This window comes from Phaseolus vulgaris, chromosome 8, assembly GCF_051622355.1.
Source record: "Phaseolus vulgaris cultivar YP4 chromosome 8, ASM5162235v1, whole genome shotgun sequence".
In the NCBI taxonomy this organism is placed as follows: domain Eukaryota; kingdom Viridiplantae; phylum Streptophyta; class Magnoliopsida; order Fabales; family Fabaceae; genus Phaseolus; species Phaseolus vulgaris.
In genome coordinates, this window is record NC_143505.1 from 49906045 (window position 1) to 49918785 (window position 12741).

The following is a 12741-nucleotide window of genomic DNA, read 5'->3' on the forward strand; positions in this document are numbered from 1 at the left end:
GTGGTCTGTTTATTGAGGTACCTTCCCCAAACGGTAGTCTATCATCCATTTTAAAAAGATTTTTAGGATCAACTTGAATGACTTTCAAGAACCAAGCTCTTGATGCCAATTGTTAGAAAAGATGGCTTTAAACTAGAGGGGAGGGGGGGGGGGGTGAATTGTTTAAAGGGGTTTTCGCAAACTTTTCAAAACTTAGAATGAATTTATTTCAGAAACCAATTGATTCAGCAATTCAGTTAGCCAAAACAGCAAGCAAAAGTTGTAGTACCAGAAAAACAATCGGTTGTTTCGTAGAAACAATCAGTTGTTTATACCAGCAAACAACAAATAAACTAAATTTAAAGAGTTAGAGATAGAGAGATTGTACACAGTTGTTTATACTGGTTCACTCCAAACTAAAGCTACATCCAGTCTTCTCAGAAACCCTGAGGATATCCACTAAGCAACCACCACTTGATCACTTACACAACAATCAAGAGAATGACCTTGAACACCTCAAGAAACACACTCTCCTTGGTCAACACTAAGATTGCTGATCTTGAACACCTCAAGAACACACAGCCAATCTAAGCAAACACAGAAACGAATTGTTCAGCAGATTACAAAGATTACACTTGTTACAGATGAATATCTGAAATCAATACAAGTAGAATCCTATTCCAGCACCTTGATCAATCACTAAACTCTTAAGCAATCTCAGCACTTTGAAAACTCTTAGAAAAACTCTGTCAAAAGATTTTTTATTCTTAAAACTATTTTTCTGAATATGTTCAAAGATATAGTTTGTTATCAAATCTTAACAAACTCTTAAATTGCATTAAAAGATTGGTCAAAGCATTTAATGACTGGAGTGTATACAGTTAAAGCATTTAAAGCTCAGTCAAAGAAAACAGTTTTTCTGTTATGGTCCCAAAACAAACAATTGGTTGTTTCCTCGAATCAATCAGTTGTTTTGGTACTTAACAGTTTCAACCATTCAAAAACAGTTTTCAATCTTTCTCAAAACACCTAAGTATAAACAATCGGTTGTTTCGATAAAACAATCAGTTGTTTCAACTTAGTTTGAAAAACATTTTACTTTGATAAGAATTGAGATGCTAATTGCTTGAGATTTAATACAAGGGTGGATTACAACATATAAACTACCCCAGAACAAAGCTTAAACCAGCACAGCAACACCAAGCAAAGCAGAGGCTTCAACATCCTTCAAAGGATTTGGATTCTTCAAAACATTGAACATCACTTGGTTCAACAAAAACATAATTAAGAAAAACCAGAATACCAGTGTGTGTAGCAGCACCATTGCAGCAACAAACCTGTGATACCATATCAAAATTGCAGCAAAAATCTATGGTGTATCAGAGTTGTGACAGCAGCAGAATTAAAGTACCATGAACCCCAGAAATTTCAACAAGGAGACCGCAATTTCTCCCCCTATCTTTTCTTCATCCAACAGTTCCCTTTCTAGATAACATTCAATATCTCAACCCTTTTCCTTTGATTTGGAATATCAATTTCAAATGCTTGAGGAAGATATCAAAGTATTGTTTCATCAAGTTCCAAAAAGTTGTCAACTTCATTAGTGAATATGATGGCAGGCAAAGTTTATGAGCTAAGCTAAATATGGTAGACACAAGTTTAAGCATCTCCAAACTACTTGCTCAACAATTTTGATATTCAACCATTGATAAAAACTGCTCCAGAATCCTTAGCAATAGCCTTGGCAAGCATGATATTCTAAGTGCCAAGAGGTCCATACAATGGGACACTCTTTTGTAAAAACATACATCTTGGTCCCTAATATCAGAAGCCATTTGTTTTTCTGTAGCAAGTCCATCCTCACTAGAGCGCACACCATATGCAGTACCAACAATAGAGCTCTTCAAAAGGTTCATCTTCAAGTTGGTCAAATGATTGCTCAAGAGGTGAATTTGGTAGAAATATTCTCTCTTCTGTTAAGAGCAAACCTTCCAAACGTTCCAAAGATACATTTACAAATATTCATCAATCCCATGACCACCAATGTGATTGCCATACATAGAAAGCTTTGAATTTCAAGGAAAACAAAGAATACATCTCTTTATTATCTGATTCAGAGCCATAGTAAATGCATTTTTGACCCACAATGGGTTTTGAAAGAAAACAAATAGTTGTAATCATGCATATGAATTCATAACAGCTTTATTCAAATGTGGCAGAGGTAAACCAATCGGTTGTTTCTGTAGAGCATGGAAGCTTTGATGAACCAAATTTGTGATGAAGGCTTGATGCTTTGCTGCTTTGATTGAAGCTTAGTTCTAGAATTCTTGTAAAGAGCATTCTTAATCTTATGCACAAGCTGAATGAATCTTTTTTAAAAGAGAAAAATGTTTTTCTAAGCAAAGAGAAAAACAACCGGTTGAATTCACGATACAATCGGTTGTTTCACACTTAGCTTATTTGAAGGTTTTCAAAACTGTTTTTGACTTGCTTGACTAACTTTCAAAACCAATTCAACCGGTTAAAACGATATTTCAATCGGTTGATTGTCACATTACTTAACAACTTTTCAAAAACCTATTAAACCTGTTTTTAGTTGAATTAAAACTGATTTGGCTCATGATTAATTGCCTAGAACGGCTAGATTTAAGAGCTATAAATATGGTTTCTCTTTGTATTATAAAACACACAGAAAGTGAGATTGAAAACGTTTTTTAGAAGAGATTTGATTCAAAGTTTTGCAAGATTGCCTAAAGGTTGTGCATTGGTTCAAGAACTGATCTTAGGAGCTCTGTGATTCCTGAAATACCAGGTGTAATCTGTTCCTTTTTTATTCTTGTAATTGTTACTTTTCTATACTTGTAAAGTTTGAAAACTTGTAAGGTCAAAGGGTGTTCTGATTGTGGTTGTGTGAAAGGAAAAGAGGGTGAGTGTTCTTAGGTTATCAAGATCACCTCTTTGTGGCTTTGAGTGTGTGTAATATGTGATTGACTGCTAGTAGAAAACCTAGTGGTTGTTCTCGGGATTAGATGTAGCTCAGAGGTTGAGTGAACCAGTATAAATTGATGGTGTAATCTCTCTCTCACTCATTATAAACTGTTTGATTTGAGTTTGTTATTTCTGTTGCCATAAATAACCAGTTAAAACGAAGTTTCAACCGATTGATTTTCTGTAAGCAGTTTCAATTACTTTGTTTGTTTGGCTTCCTTGATTACAAGAGAAGGAATACAAAACAAAATAATCCAGAACTACACAAGAGTAAAAATATAGAATTGGATTTAAAATTGAATATTCAAGTAAAAGAAGAACAAAGAGTTATTCTTCAACTTATAGAACACATTTGAAGCAGTACAGAAATTCAGAACTAATGCATTGTCTTGCTTAGTTGCAACCATGAGATCTTGATTCTACAGATCCTTCATGTGGAGGCAAGGTTTTGCAAAAGAAAAACTTGTTAAATCACAAGATTTGATCCCTTAAAAAAATAAGTCACAAGATTCGTTGCCTCCACAAAAGTTTTAAAATATCTACCCTTAATAATTTTATATGATGAAGTGTAGGGAGGAAAAAGAATGCTACAAGGATGACTTGACAACGAAAGCCAACCCACGGGATGAGGTAGACAAGAATTGTAACAAAATAGGAAAGATTCAAGGGACCACCTCAACTTAAACAAGTCTTGGGGACCATTTTCCTGACCGTGATAAACACGCTTAGATGAACTACAATTATCGGCTACAATCACATCTTGAGGGGCGTCAGGTTTTAGCATGGAGAACCTAGAGATAAAATCATTTATGGCGGATGAACCCCTAAAGTTAGTAATCAAATAGGTCACACGAGGGTCAACCCACTTGTACCCGGGATAATGAGATGGTCAACTAGCAAGGTTGATTGCCCAACTAAAACCAACAACATTCCCCCTAACCTCGCTGGGGTTGGTATGGATTCTCTCAGATGATGTAGAAAACAAAAGAAATACATGACTAACCTTTTGACGAAAGAAAAAAAACACCTAGTCACAACTCGACATTCGACAAATCACTTAGTATTCGAAGTCAGAGAAAGTAAGCGAAATGTAGAAAAGTTCAAAATGCACTGTTATTTATAGATTTTAGTGATTAGGAAATGAAACATTGTCTCGTTCTCAGTCGTTGGATTTGATTTAATCCAACGAGTTCAAATGGTTGAGCACGAAGTGACACAGTCAATAGGACCCTGAGATCTCTTAGATAAAAAAAATTAGGTTGAGCTCGAACAACGTGTTGAGTGACTTACGTCTAACCACCTCTCACACCATGGACCATTAATGATTAAAACTATCACTTGCTACCTTGAGGCACCCAACGATCACATCTAGGCTCTTCAAGAAGATTCTCCCTCGAGCCAGGGGGCAAGTGTATCGGTCGGAGCTGAGTGAGCCACGTCACTCAGTATCAATAGCTGATCGATTGGACGAATTGGTTACATTAATAGAAAATAAAGAGATCCACGATTAATCAAGTAATATCCTATGACTCTAATACACATGTGAAAAATCAGGTAATGTTGTTTTATTAAAGATACGTATCAGATACAACCCATAAACGAAATAGCTCTTATTAATACTATAAATAGGCATGGTTATACAAGAGTAATGTACATTTTATCAATATTTCATTCACTCTTATACAAAATGCTTACTTGATCTTCGGAGAACCTTTTAGAGGTTAACTCCCAACCAAGTACCAAGGAGCGAGTACGAGAAAAAAAGAGAAGGAGGAGCGACTAAAGGACCAGAGGCAATTGTTTACACCAGTAGCAAGTGTTGAATCAAGTGTGATTCAAGCTTTGAAGAATCCAAACCCTTTGAAGGTTGATGAAAGGCTGGATGTGCTTGTTGTTGCTGAGCTGTCTTTAGATAGGATCTGGGGTAGATTTTATGTGTAAATCAACTCTTGATTGAATCCAAAGCATAAGCATTCTCAAACCTTTTAAAAGAAAAGTGTTTTTCAAACCAAGTGAAAAACAACCTGTTGTTTTATCGAAACAATCGATTGTTTTATACTTAGGTGTTTTTAGAAAGGTTGAGATCTGTTTTTGATGGTTGACTTGCTGTCAAACCAAAACAACCGATTGATTCGTGAAAACAACCGATTGTTTATTTTGGGACCATAACAGAAAACTGTTTTGTGCTTTGACTGAGCATTAAATGATTCTATAACTGTATACACTCCAGTTTTAAATGCTTTGACCAATCTTTAATTGCAATAAATAGTTTGTTAAGATTGTGTAACAAACAAATTTGCTTTAATCATAGAAAAACATATTTGAGTTTTTCACTGAATGAGCTTTTGAAAAGTTGAGAATTGCTTAGAGATTGTATTGATCAAAGAGTGTGAGATAGGATTTTCATCTTGTATTGATTTCAGATTTGTTCTGTAACAAGTGTAATACTTTGTACTTTGAAAGAAACTTTGTGTGTATAGCTGAGAAGTGTTGTGTGTTCTTGAGGTTGTCAAGATCAGCATTCTTAGTGGTGTTGTGCTGAAGCCAAAGGAAGTGTGTGTCTTGAGGGGATCAAGGTCACTTCTTTGGTGGTGTTGTAAGTAATCTAGGGTTGATTTCTTAGTGGATTCCCCAGTGGTTTCTGGGAAGACTGGATGTAGCTCTTGGTTAAGAGTGAACTAGTATAAACCTTTGTGGGCATTCTCTCTACCTTAAACTCTTTAATTTCAGTTTTATATTTGTGAACTGGTATAAACAACCGATTGTTTTTCTGGTGCTGTGCTTATTTGCTTTGTGTTTTTGGCAAACTGAATTCTAATTCAAGTTTTGTCAAAGTAATTTCATTCTAGACTTAAAAGTTTGCGAAAACCCTCTTTAAACCATTCACCCCCCTCTCTAGTTTAAAGTCATACATTCTAACAGCAGGTACTATCTAGACCATATACAAGTACAAAAAGTACTTTAGATATTAATAAATGTTTAGTCTATAAAATAATATTTAATTTAGTCAATATACAATCTACAAGAAAAAACATTGTATTTCGTCGGCCAAAAACAAACATAAATGAACCAAAACCAACAAAAAAATGTCGTATTTATGTCGGCCAAGCATCGGACGAAAAAGATGTTAAAGCAAAGTGCTTTTTTCATCGGACATCACGAGTGACACAATTTGCGTGGCCAAGCCGACGTAAAAGGGACGCGAATGTTGTCGGCCAATCTGACGTAAAAAAAACGTAATATCGTCGGCTAATGCATGGTCTAGGCTGATGCAAAACTTAAGGAAAAAATCTGGATGTGAAGAGTTTTTTTTAATGTATGCTTATATTTCTTTTTAACAATTTCAATTGCTGAAAAATATTAAATTCATGGAAAAATAACATTGTTTCCATAAATTTTCTTTTGCTATTGCCATTATAAATTTTTATTGTTATCTAATCATATATAAGTTGAAAAGGATTAAAAGTACAATTTAAAAAAAGTGTTTGATTAATATAGAAATAAACATTATAAAAAATGTTTGGAGGAAAGTTTAGAGGGAACATATATTCAATATCTAGTAAAAAACTCGCTTTCACTCCATTGTGGTAAATAGTCAATGTGATCAACATTTCAGAGCAGCGTAGATTTCACGAACATCTCCAAATGTTCATCTCAGTCAATTGGTTAAGGTTTTATTGGTCTTTTTATTTCAATTTTCTTAGTTCCATGTGTACCAACTTCATATTTGCTTCAAGAGAAGATCTAAAGTGTATTATTCAGTTTGATTTCTACTGAGTAAAGTTTATAAAGATTTAGAAAACCCTTGTGAGCTTATTCTTTAAAATATGTTAATTCTTTTAATCTCTTGATAATATAAATTAATTTACTATAGAGAAATACATAAATTAAATCTAAGATGTAGAATTCTTATAGTCATGATGAATGGTAAATATTTGACTAAAAGTTATTGCACTAAGAGTTATATGTCATTCATGTCAATAATCAATAGTGTGATTGAAACATATGTCCTTGTGCTCAATGTAGTTGTAAAGTTTTTAAGTATGTGGATCAAGTTGGGTGGGATCAAGAGGGATTCATGTCTAATTATTATTGGTGGACAAATCATGGTGAGGAATTGCCACAATTTTCCTAGTGGATGTTGACAATTCATGTTATGTTTAATCTTTAATTTATAATTTAATTTTTACTATATGCTTTTTTCGTAATAATCAATTTGACTTCATTTTTAGGAGAAATATAAGAAACACCGAAATCAAACAAAAGAAATGCGTGAGATTATTCAAAAGCTAAATGATGAACTTATGACAAAAGATGTCAAAGAACTTATTGATGAAAAGTCATGAAAAGCAAAGTGAACGCATGCACAAACAAGCTAAGATGCACAAAGAAAATGAGCAGATACAACTCATCTTACAACACATTCAAATGAATAATCTCATATCAGACTCTTCAGATCCTACTACCAGTGGTCGTCATAAAGCAAAGCACATTAGAGATGACAGTTTAGAAGAATATTAGTTGCATATTGAATTATATAATAGATTTGACTCATTTAACTCTTTTAACTTGTTTTCAATAGTTTTAGTTGTGTAATATGATTTACTTTTAATTTGTGTATAACTTTTTTTTAAACTATGTATTTGAAATTCATTCTTATTTAGCTTGATTGAATTTTGAGTATCTATAAGCAGATTTGAATTTTTTTTATAAACAAATCAAAATACCATTTTAAATAGGTATTAATAATACATATAAAAATAGCCACCAAAACTAATTTGGTGGCTATATCTACAAAGTTGTTGTTTAGCGACCGAAATAGAATCGATCGCTGTAATTAAAAAAATATTTAGCTACCAAAATCAATTTTCTCGCTATAGGGATCTCCATTTAGCCACTGAATTAACCACCACAAGTTTTTCTTTTAATTAATTATTTTAACCCATTAGCGACGAAAAATGGTGGTCGCTATCACCTTTTATTTCAGCCACTATTTAGCCACCTATTGTTTATAAAAATTTGGTCGCTAATTTGGTTCCTGATTTCTAGTGACCATATGTTTTGCGACTGATTTAACCATCGAAATTTCGATCGCAAATTTGCGGCCAATTTATAATTCGATCGCTAAATATTTTGCGACTAGGGTTTTCGCTTCCATCTTTATTTGGTGACTATGTCGGTTGCGAATATGTTTAGCGACTGAATTTGGTGGTCGCTAAAAGTTTTTTTTTTTGTAGTGAGAGTTGAACGTGGTGGAGCAGTAGTGAAGGAACATTGGAGCTGAAATGAAGAAGAAAGAAAGTTAAGAAAAATAATAAGATACAAAAAAGAGAAGAAAAAAGAAAGAGACAAAGAAGAGACAACCGACAGTGATGGAAGCGGGACTAGGCAGTAGAACTGGCAGGCGCGGTGGTGTAAGCAGTGAGGGCAGTAGACTTACGACTAACATCGAGCTCAAATGAAGAAGAAGAACGAAATGTTAACAAAAATAAGAGAAGAGAAACGAATAAGCACCAATGGTGAAGACATGCCGGAGCAATGACGACGGATGGCACAACTATGGAGAGTTAAAATGCGGAAAGTGAGTGTGAAAAGGGGAGAGTGAGGAGAAAGTGAGAAGAATTAGGGTTTCTAAATTTGGGAAAAATGAGAGAAGTGAGTGTGGGGGCAGTGAAATGTGTTGTTTAAATAACATATTGTATGCATTGGCCACGTCCAATGCACAAAGATGCGGATTTTGCATCGGCTAGCAAACGCCAACCCCAACATAAATAAAAATGAATTTCTAAAATTAAAGATATAATTCATAAAAATTGTATATAAACTTATATTTGTATAAATTCTTTCAAAAATACATAAATCACTAAATTTAATAGATATTTAATTTACCATTTTCATATTATTTCAAACATTTAATTAAATCTTCATAAAGTCAAATTGAACTTTTAAAAAAAATAATTTATACAACATAAATAAATAAAATAATTTTATTTATATCAATAAACTTGTTATTGAAATTGTTCGGGATACCCTTTTTTAGCTTTTACAATGTATTTCTTAGTTCAACTCTTACCTTACTAACTGCAATAAAAAAAATAGTACATATGCTTCACCCAAAATGACAATGACCTAGGATTATGAACATATAATCCAAAGTCTGATTATTCTAAGTTCATTCCATGATTTTAAATTCATTTTATATCGGACTCAATCGATATGGGATTATATATGTTAGATTTATTATTATTGAGAGTATCATATAGAAATGCTATGAAAAAATATAAAATCATATGTAAAATCATATAATGGTATAATTAAGAACTAAGTCTAGTAATATTACTACATGTTCAACTTATATTTCTAAATTATGCATAGTTTATATTTTATATAATATTTACAAAATTTAAATACGTATTTTTTTTACTCAATTATAATTTTTCTACATTTTTTAATTCTTTCTAAAATTTTTATGATAATTTCTTTAAATAATTTTATTATTAAACACTTAATCAAATAAATAAATTTAATTTAACTAACCTATATCAAAATTTAAATTTTATTCCAAAATAAAATATTCAAAATTAAAATATTTATTACAACATTAAAAAATTTAAAATTTAAAATAAATAAATCATGTAAAAAAATATACATACAATAAACTATTCAAAATTAAAATATTTATTAAAATATTATAAATTAAATAAATTTTAAAAAATTAAATTTTTCAAATGATAAAAATATTTAAATATACACATGCGTTTGACTAGGCCGATGCATCACATAAATTTTTTCGAAATTTCCTGTCAGGCCGATGCATCTCTTTGTACGTCCCATAAAAGTTGGAGGCCCACAAAAAACAATTTTGTATCGGTTTTGCGTGAATTTGGTGGATAAAAATGATATCCACGCTTAGCCGACGAATGTAGAACAGCTAATGATGTAATTTTTTTTAGTGATAATAACTAATTATTTTTGTTTATAAAATTAATTTTTATTAAATAATTTTTAGTAATATATCTACATAGATATAAAAAAAACTATATAAAAATCCTTTTAGAATCTATGTAAGAGTTACAAGTGGTATTGGGCCGATTCTACTGTTCCAAAGAGGTAAATGCTTCCTGCACCATATCACTGCGCCCAGTCATAAGGGAAAAAACGAAAATATTCTTAAAAAATGAGGTACATATAAAATTAATTCCAGATATCCTTTTCCCATTTTTCGGAACACAATAATCTCTTCTGCATAAATTTTTTCAGAATGTATTATTTTTAATTTTGGATTTTTTTATCTAGAATGAGATTTTGATTTTTTTTTTCCGAATTTTTATATCCAGAACACAAAATTCTCTTCCAGATCTATTTTTCCGGAATGCATTACTTTTAATTCTGGATTTTTATTTCCAGAATAAAAGGGTATTTTCGGAAATTTTGAAATTATGTTAGGTACGGGTTCAAAAGTTTTGGGTGCAGGAAGCATTTTTGCCTTCCGAAGATTGATCTTTTATGTGAAATTTCAGTCTTTGAAAACGTTGCCAGGCCCAACACACCTTTTCTTTCTCTACAACAAATACTTTTCTTTTTATCGAGAAAAAATAAAATAAATTACAACAAATACTTTGACACTTTATAAAAAAGAAAAGAAAACTCAATTAGCAATATATTTGAACAAATATATATATACAAATATATATATATACAAATATATATATATATATATATATTAATATTTTAAGTTAAAAATAAAATAAAAATATTAGTGAATTTAGTTTTCAAATGTCCTTTTTATTTATAAATGTCAAAATATCATTTTTTACCTGATAGACCATATCACGTGCGAATTCCACGTTTGTTTGCTCCCCTTAGTTGACAAAAAACAGTGGTTTCTATCACTTAAATAGATTGCTTAATGTCTTTTCCTTTGCTTGGCTCACAATTTTTTTTTTCATGTTTGCTTCTTCCCACATGGATAGATAAAAAAAAACATTTATAACTCACATTTTTCGTGCTGTCTATCATTATTTCACATAAATTCGGCCTTTGAAATTATTACTGCTCTTGAAAATTTTATTGGTAGCCCATTCCACTTACGAATAAATAATTTAGCACTAAAGTTGTTCTATGACCACACCATACGACAATCATGATGACGTCGTGGATGAAATCAAGGTAAAAAGACAAAGATTATTTTGAAAAGACTGTGATTTAGTGAGTTAGAAATTCTTATATTACATTATAGAAAGATTCTGTTTTTGTAATGGATTAAGTTGATCAAGGGGATGCATGAAATCTGTTTATTATCTATTTTAGTTAATGGAACTTCAACGGATGAATTTACACCTAATAAAGAACTAAGATAAGTTGATCCACTAGTTTTATTCTTTTTTTTTTAATTGTAAGTGAGAATTTGACTGGTTTAGTTAAGATAAGTTGATCCACTAGTTTTATTCTTATTTTTTATTGTAAGTGAGAATTTGACTGGTTTAGTTTGGCAAGCAATAAATAAGAGAAGTTAAGAGGGATAATGATGAGAAATAAATGGGTAGAAGTGAACATTTTATAGTTTGTTGATGACATATTGTTCATGTGTCAAGCACTCTGAAAACATAATGGTTATAAAAAGCATTCTACAAGTATTTGAGGTAGCATTAGGATTGAAAATTATTTTTTACAAGACAAAATTAAAAGGAATAGGAGTTGAACAAATTATGTTGCAAAGATTTACAGCTATGTTCAATTGCAGTTAGATAAGAATTTCTTTCACATACTTAGGGCTTCGAGTAGGGGGAAACCATCGGAAGAGTCACTTGAAAGGACATGGTTGAGAAAATTAAAGAAAAACTAGTTATGTGGAAAGAAAAATATCTAAGTAGGATCACATTGTTAAAATCTACAATTACAACAATACCCTTATATTTATACATGTTTAAGTAGTTCTCAAAAGTGAGAAATGACATTAAGAGGATTAAAAAAGAATTTATATGGGGATGAGAACATGGGAATAGGAAATTTGCATGGGTCAATTAGGAAACCATATGCAAAATCAAAGAAGTTGGGAGTTTGGGTGAGAGAATCCTCATATCTTTTAAGCTCTTCCAGTAAAGGATGTCCAGTGAACTTCCCTGGTTGACCAACATCTTCATTATTAAGAAATTATCGATATCCACAATGATGACCATGGGATCGTCTTGAGCCGAGTCAATGACTTTGAGGTCTTTGTCTATGAAGGTAATCAATGGAATCCTCAGTCGGAGAGAAACCGAGTTTAAGTTCATGGATTGAACAACATGGAGGCGTTTCTTCCGAGCTAAGTTGGAACAATCCTGATACATCCCAAATAGCCAAGAAGATGACCAAGGACACAAGAGACACTTCACACTTTGATAAGTCATCTCAGCATCCAAGACAATGCCCCACCAAATGTCGGAAGGACCTTCGCAGAAGAAGAATTGGGCATAAACCAAAGCATCAGATGTTCTTTCTTCTAGTCTTCTTACAAGACAAAATGTTTGTAAATAAATTTGGCTCACTTTAGAGGTCCAAATAGAAGAATAAGCTAGATTAGGTATGCATAGCATAAATTGGAGCATACTTAGCAAAATGGGCTTGTTCCAAGCCCACTTTTCATGACACATGCACCTAGAATTAGGATTTTTAACCTAACTTCTAGAAGTTATGCCTAAGGAGTGGTTTTGACTATGGTGAACACCCTAAGCAGCCCCTCTCCCTTTCCTTTTCTACCCCTCACTCATCTTGCCCTCCAATTCACTCCTT